An 8,428-nucleotide genomic window follows, 5' to 3' on the forward strand; every position below is an offset into this window, starting at 1 on the left:
CAGAGGTTTTGGATTAAAATTGAATGAATTACTCCCATATTCATGCTAAAGCTTGACTGGCTATTAAGCCATGTCTAACCCTCAGATTGGAGCTTTAGACTAAGATTGTAAGATTCCTGGAATTCATATTAAAAATTTTGGAATCCTTATTTTTCTTTTTCAAATGATTTTCGAAAAATATAAAATAAAAATACAAAAAAATCATAAAATCATAAAAATCAAAAATATTTTTGTGTTTCTTGTTTGAGTCTTGAGTCAAGTTGAAAGTTTGGTGTCAATTGCATGTTCATTTTGCATTTTTCGAAAAATCATGCATTCATAGTGACCTTCATGATCTTCAAGTTGTTCTTGGTAAGTCTTCTTATTTGATCTTGATGTTTTCTTGTTTTACATCTTTTCTTGTTTTTCATGTGCTTTTTTGCATTCATAGTGTCTAAACATGAAAGATTTCTAAGTTTGGTGTCTTGCATGTTTTCTTTGCATTAAAAATTTTTTCAAAAATATGTTCTTGATGTTCATCATGATCTTCATAGTGTTCTTGGTGTTCATCTTGACATTCATAGTGTTCTTGCATGCATTCCTTGTTTTGATCCAAAAAGAAAAGAGAAAAACATGAAAATGACGTTTTAATTTTTCTCTCATCATTAAAAATTCAAAAATCAAAAAAATATCTTCCCCTTTTTCTCTCTTAAAATTTCGAAAATTAGATTTGACTTTTTCAAAAATTTTTTAAAATCTAGTTGTTTTTATGTGTCAAATCAAATTTTTAATTTAAAAATCTTATCTTTTTCAAAATCTTATTCAAAAATCAAATCTTTTTCATTTTTCTTAGTTATTTTCGAAAATTATAAAAATATTTTTCAAAAATCTTTTTCTTAATTTTATATCATAATTTTCGAAAATAACATCATCAATTAATGTTTTGATTCAAAAATTTCAAGTTTGTTACTTGCTTGTTAAGAAAGATTCAAACTTTGAGTTCTAGAATCATATCTTGTGATTTCTTGTGAATCAAGTTATTAATTGTAATTTTTAAAATCAAATCTTTTTCAAAACTAATTTCAATCATATCTTTTCAAAAATATCTTCTTATCTTATCTTTTTCAAAATTTGATTTTAAAATATCTTTTCTAACTTCTTATCTTCTTATCTTTTCAAAATTGATTTTCAAATTTGTTTCAACTAACTAACTAACTTTTTGTTTGTTTCTTATCTTTTTCAAAACTACCTAACTAACTCTCTCTCTCTCTAATTTTCAAAAATATCTTCCCTCTTTTTCAAAAATTCTTTTTAATTAACTAATTATTTTAATTTTTGATTTTTTATTTTCGAAAATTACTAACCTTTTTCAAAAACTATTTTCGAAAATCACTAACTCTTTTTCAAAAATTATGTTCGAAATTTCCCCTCTCTCATCTTATTCTATTTATTTATTCATCTACTAACATCTCCTCACCTCACATCTCTGCTCTCCTCACCCTTGTGTTTCTTTCCTTACATTACATTCTTTGTCCCCTTTCTTTCTTCCACTCACACAGGGACTTCTATACTGTGGTATAAAGGATCCCTATTATTATTATTATTATTATTATTTTTTGTGCCCTCTTCTTTGTCATATGAGCAAGAGCAAGGACAAGAATATTCTTGTTGAAGCAGATCCAGAACCTGAAAGGACTCTGAAAAGAAAACTAAGAGAAGCTAAATTACAACAATCCAGCAAGCACCTTTCAGAAATTTTCGAACAAGAAGAGGAGATGGCAGCCGAAAATAGTAATAATGCAAGGAGGATGCTTGGTGACTTTACTGCACCTAATTCCAATTTACATGGAAGAAGCATCTCCATTCCGGCTATTGGAGCAAACAACTTTGAGCTGAAACCTCAGCTAGTTTCTCTGATGCAGCAGAACTGCAAGTTTCATGGAGTTTCATCTGAAGATCCTTTTCAGTTCTTAACTGAATTCTTGCAGATATGTGACATTGTTAAGACTAATGGAATAAATCCTGAAGTCTACAGGCTCATGCTTTTCCCTTTTGCTGTAAGAGACAGAGCTAGAGTGTGGTTGGACTCTCAACCCAGAGATAGCCTGAACTCTTGGGATAAACTGGTCACGGCTTTCTTAACCAAGTTCTTTCCTCCTCAAAAGCTGAGCAAGCTTAGAGTGGATGTTCAAACCTTCAGACAGAAAGAAGGTGAATCCCTCTATGAAGCTTGGGAAAGATACAAGCAACTGACCAAAAAATGTCCTTCTGACATGCTTTCAGAATAGACCATCTTGGATATATTCTATGATGGTTTATCTGAGCTATCAAAGATGTCATTGGATACTTCTGCAGGTGGATCCATTCACCTAAAGAAAACGCCCGCAGAAGCTCAAGAACTCATTGACATGGTTGCTAATAACCAGTTCATGTACACTTCTGAGAGGAATCCTATGAGTAATGGGACGCCTATGAAGAAGGGAGTTCTTGAAATTGATACTCTGAATGCCATATTGGCTCAGAACAAAATATTGACTTAGCAAGTCAATATGATTTCTCAGAGTCTGAATGGAATGCAAGCTGCATCCAACAGTACTCAAGAGGCATCTTCTGAAGAAGAAGCTTATGATCCTGAGAACCCTGCAATAGCAAAGGTGAATTACTTAGGTGAACCTTATGGAAACACCTATAATCCATCATGGAGAAATCATCCAAATCTCTCATGGAAGGATCAACAAAAGCCTCAACAAGGCTTTAATAATGGTGGAAGATACAGGTTTAACAATAGTAAACCTTTTCCATCATCCACTCAGCAATAGACAGAAAACTCTCAACAAAATACATCTAATTTAGCAAACTTAGTCTCTGATCTGTCCAAGGCCACTGTAAGTTTCATGAATGAAACAATGTCTTCCATTAGAAATTTGGAAGCACAAGTGGGCCAGCTGAGTAAAAAGATCACTGAAACCCCTCCTAGTACTCTCCCAAGTAATACAGAAGAAAATCCAAAAGGAGAATGCAAGGCCATTGAATTAATCACCATGGCCGAACTTGTGAAGGAAGGAGAGGACGTGAATCCCAAGGAGGAAGACCTCCTGGGACGTCCAGTGATCAATAAGGAGCTTCCCTCTGAGGAACCAAAAAAATCTGAGGCTCAACTAGAGACCATAGAGATTCCATTAAACCTCCTTATGCCATTCATGAGCTCTGATGAGTATTCCTCTTCTGAAGAGAATGAGGATGTCACTGAGGAGCAAGTCACCAAGTACCTTGGTGCAATCATGAAGCTGAATGCCAAATTATTTGGCATTGAAACTTGGGGCAGATAAACCTCCCTTGTTCACCAATGAACTAAGTGATCTGGATCAACTGACATTGCTTCAGAAGAAACAGGATTCTGGAAAGTTCTTAATACCTTGTACCATAGGCACCATGATCTTCAAGGCTCTGTATGACCTTGGTTCAGGAATAAACCTCATGCCCCTCTCTGTAATAGAGAAACTGGGAATCTATGGGGTGCAAGCCACTAAAATCTCATTAGAGATGGTAGACAATTCAAGAAAACAGGCTTATGGACAAGTAGAGGATGTGTTAGTAAAGGTTGAAGGCCTTTACATCCCTACTGATTTCATAGTCCTAGATACTGGGAAGGATGAGGATGAATTCATCATCCTTGGAAGATCCTTCCTAGCCACAGCAAGAGCTGTGATTGATGTGGACAGAGGAGAATTGATCCTTCAAATAAATGAGGACAACCTTGTGTTTACAACTCAAGGATCTCTCTCTGCATCCATAGAGAGGAAGCATAAAGAGCTTCTCTCAAAGCAGAGTCAAACAAAGCCCCCACAGTCAAACTCTAAGTTTGGTGTTGGGAGACCACAACCAAACTCTAAGCTTGGTGTCAAACCCTCATATCCAAACTCTAAGTTTGGTGTTGGGAGGTCTCAACAAAGCTCTGCACATCTGTGAGGCTCCATGAGAGCCCACTATCAAGCTATTGACATTAAAGAAGTGCTTGTTGGGAGGCAACCCAATGTTTATTTATCTAATTTTCATTGTTTTTCATGTTTTATTAGGTTCATGATCATGTGGAATCACAAAATAAATATAAAAATTAAAAACGGAATCAAAAACAGCAGAAGAAAAACCACACCCTGGAGGAAGACCTTACTAGCGTTTAAACGCCAGTAAGAAGCATGTTTTGGGCGTTCAACGCCAGAACAGAGCATGGTTCTGGCGCTGAACGCCAGAAATGGGCAGCATCTGGGCGTTTGAACGCCAGAAATGCACCCTGGAGAAGAGCTGGCACTGAACGCCCAGAACAAGCATGGTTCTGGCGTTCAACGCTAGAAATGGGCAACAAATGGGCGTTCAACGCCCAGAACAAGCACCAATCTAGCGCTGAACGCCCAGAGTTGTGTGCAAGGGCATTTTGCATGCCTAATTGGGTGCAAGGTTGTAAATCCTTGAACACCTCAGGATCTGTGGACCCCACAGGATCCCCACCTACCTCCACTTACTTCTTCTCACCCCTCTTTCACACAATCCCATAAACACTCTTCCCCAAAACCCTTCACCAATCACCTCAATCTCTCTTCCCCATCACCTCTTCACCACTCACATCCATCCACTCTTCCCCATAAACCTACCTCATAAACTCCACCTACCTTCAAAATTCAAAATCAATTTCCCACCCAAACCCACCCTAAATGGCCGAACTTACCCCCCCTCCCTTCCCTATATATACCCCTCCATTCTTCCTCATTTTCTCACAACACAACCCTCATTTCTCTTCTTGGCCGAAACACACCTCCCCCCTCCTCTCCATATTTTCTTCTTCTTCATCATCTATTCTTTCTTCTCTTGCTTGAGGGCGAGCAAAATTCTAAGTTTGGTGTGGTAAAAGTATAAGCTTTTTGTTTTTCCATTACCATTGATGGCACCCAAAACCGGAGAATCCTCTAGAAAAGGGAAAGAGAAGACAAAAGCTTCCACCTCCGAGTCATGGGAGATGGAAAGGTTCATCTCCCAAGCTCATCAAGACCACTTCTATGATGTTGTGGCCAAGAAGAAGGTGATCCCCGAGGTCCCTTTCAAACTCAAGAGAAATGAGTATCCAGAGATCCGACATGAAATCCAAAGAAGAGGTTGGGAAGTTCTAACAAACCCCATCCAACAAGTCGGCATCCTAATGGTTCAAGAGTTCTATGCCAATGCATGGATCACTAGGAACCATGATCAAAGTAAGAACCCGAATCCAAAGAATTATGTTACAATGGTTTGGGGGAAATACTTAGATTTTAGTCCGGAGAATGTGAGGTTGGCGTTTAACTTGCCTATGATGCAAGGAGATGAGCGCCCCTACACTAGAAGGGTCAACTTTAATCAAAGGTTGGACCAAGTCCTCATGGACATATGTGTGGAAGGAGCTCAATGGAAGATTGACTCCAAAGGCAAGCCGGTTCAACTAAGAAGACTGGACCTCAAGCCTGTAGCTAGAGGATGGTTAGAGTTCATACAACACTCCATCATCCCCACTAGCAACCGATCCGAAGTTACTGTGGATCGGGCCATCATGATTCATAGCATCATGATTGGAGAGGAAGTAGAAGTTCATGAAGTCATCTCCCTTGAACTCTACAAAATAGCTGAAAAGTCCTCCCCCATGGCAAGGCTAGCTTTTCCTCATCTTATTTGCCATCTCTGTTACTCAGCTGGAGCTTCCATAGAAGGAGACATTCCCATTGAGGAAGAGAAGTCCATCGCTAAGAAAAGGATGGAGCAAGTAAGAGAGCCCATTCATGGAGCTCAAGAGGCGCATGAAGCTCATCACCATGAGATCCCGGAGATGCCTCCAATGCATTTCCCTCCTCAAAACTATTGGGAGCAAATCAACACCTCCCTAGGAGAATTAAGTTCCAACATGAGACAACTAAGGGTGGAACATCAAGAACACTCCATCATCCTTCATGAAATAAGAGAAGATCAAAAAGCAATGAGGGAGGAGTAACAAAGACAAGGAAGAGACATAGAAGAGCTCAAGGACATCATTGGTTCCTCAAGAAGGAAACGCCACCATCACTAAGGTGGACTCATTCCTTGTTCTTTCATTCTCTGTTTTTCATTTTCTCTATGTTAAGTGCTTATTTATGTTTGTGTCTTCATTACATGATAATTAGTATTTAGTAACTATGTCTTAAAGTTATGAATGTCCTATGAATCCATCACCTCTCTTAAATAAAAAATGTTTTAATTCAAAAGAACAAGAAGTACATGATTTTCGAATTTATCCTTGAACTTAGTTTAATTATATTGATGTGGTGACAATACCTTTTGTTTTCTGAATGAATGCTTGAACAGTGCATATGTCTTTTGAAGTTGTTGTTTAAGAATGTAAATATGTTGGCTCTTGAAAGAATGATGACAAGGAGACATGTTATTTGATAATCTGAAAAATCATAAAAATGATTCTTGAAGCAAGAAAAAGCAGCAAAGAACAAAGCTTGTAGAAAAAAAGAAAAAAAAATAGCGAAAAAAATAGAAAAAAAAAAGAAAAAGCAAGCAGAAAAAGCCAAAAGCTCTTAAAACCAAGAGGCAAGAGCAAAAAGCCAATAACCCTTAAAACCAAAAGGCAAGGGCAACAAAAAGGATCCCAAGGCTTTGAGCATCAGTGGATAGGAGGGCCTAAAGGAATAAAATCCTGGCCTAAGCGGCTAAACCAAGCTGTCCCTAACCATGTGCTTGTGGCGTGTAGGTGTCAAGTAAAAACTTGAGACTGAGCGGTTAAAGTCAAGGTCCAAAGCAAAAAAAAAAAAAAGAGTGTGCTTAAGAACCCTGGACACCTCTAATTGGGGACTTTAGCAAAGCTGAGTCACAATCTGAACTAGGAGAATACTGGAAAACAAAGTGCTTAGGGCCACGGCCAAGACTCATAAAATAGATGTGTTCAAGAATCATCATACTGAACTAGGAGAATCAATAACACTATCTGAACTCTGAGTTCCTATAGATGCCAATCATTCTGAACCTCAATGGATAAAGTGAGATGCCAAAACTATTCAAGAGGCAAAAAGCTACAAGTCCCGCTCATTTAATTGGAGCTATGTTTCATTGATAATTTCGAATTTATAGTATATTTTCTTCTTTTTATCCTATTTGATTTTCAGTTTCTTAGGGACAAGCAACAATTTAAGTTTGGTGTTGTGATGAGCGGATAATTTATACGCTTTTTGACACTATTTTTAGTATGTTTTTAGTAGAATCTGGTTACTTTTGGGGATGTTTTCATTAGTTTTTATGTTAAATTCACATTTCTGGACTTTACTATGAGTTTGTGTGTTTCTCTTTGATTTCAGGTATTTTCTGGCTGAAATTGAGGGACTTGAGCAAAAATCAGATTCAGAGGTTGAGGAAGGACTGCTGATGCTGTTGGATTCTGACCTCCCTGCACTCAAAGTGGATTTTCTGGAGCTACAAAACTCAAAATGGCGCGCTTTCAATTGCGTTGGAAAGTAGACATCCAGGGCTTTCCAGCAATATATAATAGTTCATACTTTGAACGAGTTTAGACGACGTAAAATGGCATTGAACGCCAATTCTATGCTGCTGTCTAGAGTTAAACGCCAGAAACAAGTCACAAACCAGAGTTGAACGCAAGAAATACATTACAACCTGGCATTCAACTCCAGAAAGAGCCTCTGCACGTGTAACATTCAAGCTCAGCCCAAGCACACACCAAGTGGGCCCCGGAAGTACATTTATGCATCAATTGCTTACTTCTGTAAACCCTAGTAACTAGTTTAGTATAAATAGGACTTTTTACTATTGTATTAGACATCCTGGATTATATTTTTGATCCTGTGATCTCGTTTTGGGGGCTGGCCATTTGGCCATGCCTGGACCTTTCACTTATGTATTTTCAACGGTAGAGTTTCTACACTCCATAGATTAAGGTGTGGAGCTCTACTGTTCCTCAAAGATTAATGCAAAGTACTACTGTTTTTCTATTCAACTCAACTTATTCCGAGTAGGACTCTGGGATTGAATGACTGTGACGAACTTCAAACTCGCGAGTGCTGGGCGTAGTGACAGACGCAAAAGGAGGGTGAATCCTTTTCCAGTATGAATGAGAACCTCAGATGATTAGCCGTGCTGTGACAGAGCATTTGGACCATTTTCACAAGAGGATAGGATGCAGCCATTGGCAAGGGTAACGCCTCCAGACGATTAGCCATGCAGTGACAGCACATCGGACCATTTTCCAGAGAGGATCAAAGTAGCCATTGACAACGGTGATGTCCTTACATAAAGCCAGCCATAGAAAGGAGTAAGATTGATTGGATGAAGGCAGCAGGAAAGCAGAGGTTCAGAGGAACGAAAGCATCTCTTTGCGCTTATCTAAAATTCTCACCAATGATTTACATAAGTATTTCTATCCCTATTTTATTAT

At 38.2% G+C, this 8,428-nt stretch overlaps 1 non-coding gene across 1 annotated transcript; it reads right to left on the reverse strand.

Annotated features, from left to right (window-relative positions):
* Positions 1-2,150: 2,150 nt before the first annotated feature.
* Positions 2,151-2,258, reverse strand: LOC148545471 (small nucleolar RNA R71). The gene has a single exon (XR_015900793.1). It is a non-coding gene; the product is annotated as a small nucleolar RNA R71 (small nucleolar RNA).
* Positions 2,259-8,428: the final 6,170 nt, after the last annotated feature.

The sequence above is a fragment of the Arachis ipaensis genome, chromosome B9 (genome assembly GCF_059453495.1).
Source record: "Arachis ipaensis isolate K30076 ecotype BB chromosome B9, ASM5945349v1, whole genome shotgun sequence".
In the NCBI taxonomy this organism is placed as follows: domain Eukaryota; kingdom Viridiplantae; phylum Streptophyta; class Magnoliopsida; order Fabales; family Fabaceae; genus Arachis; species Arachis ipaensis.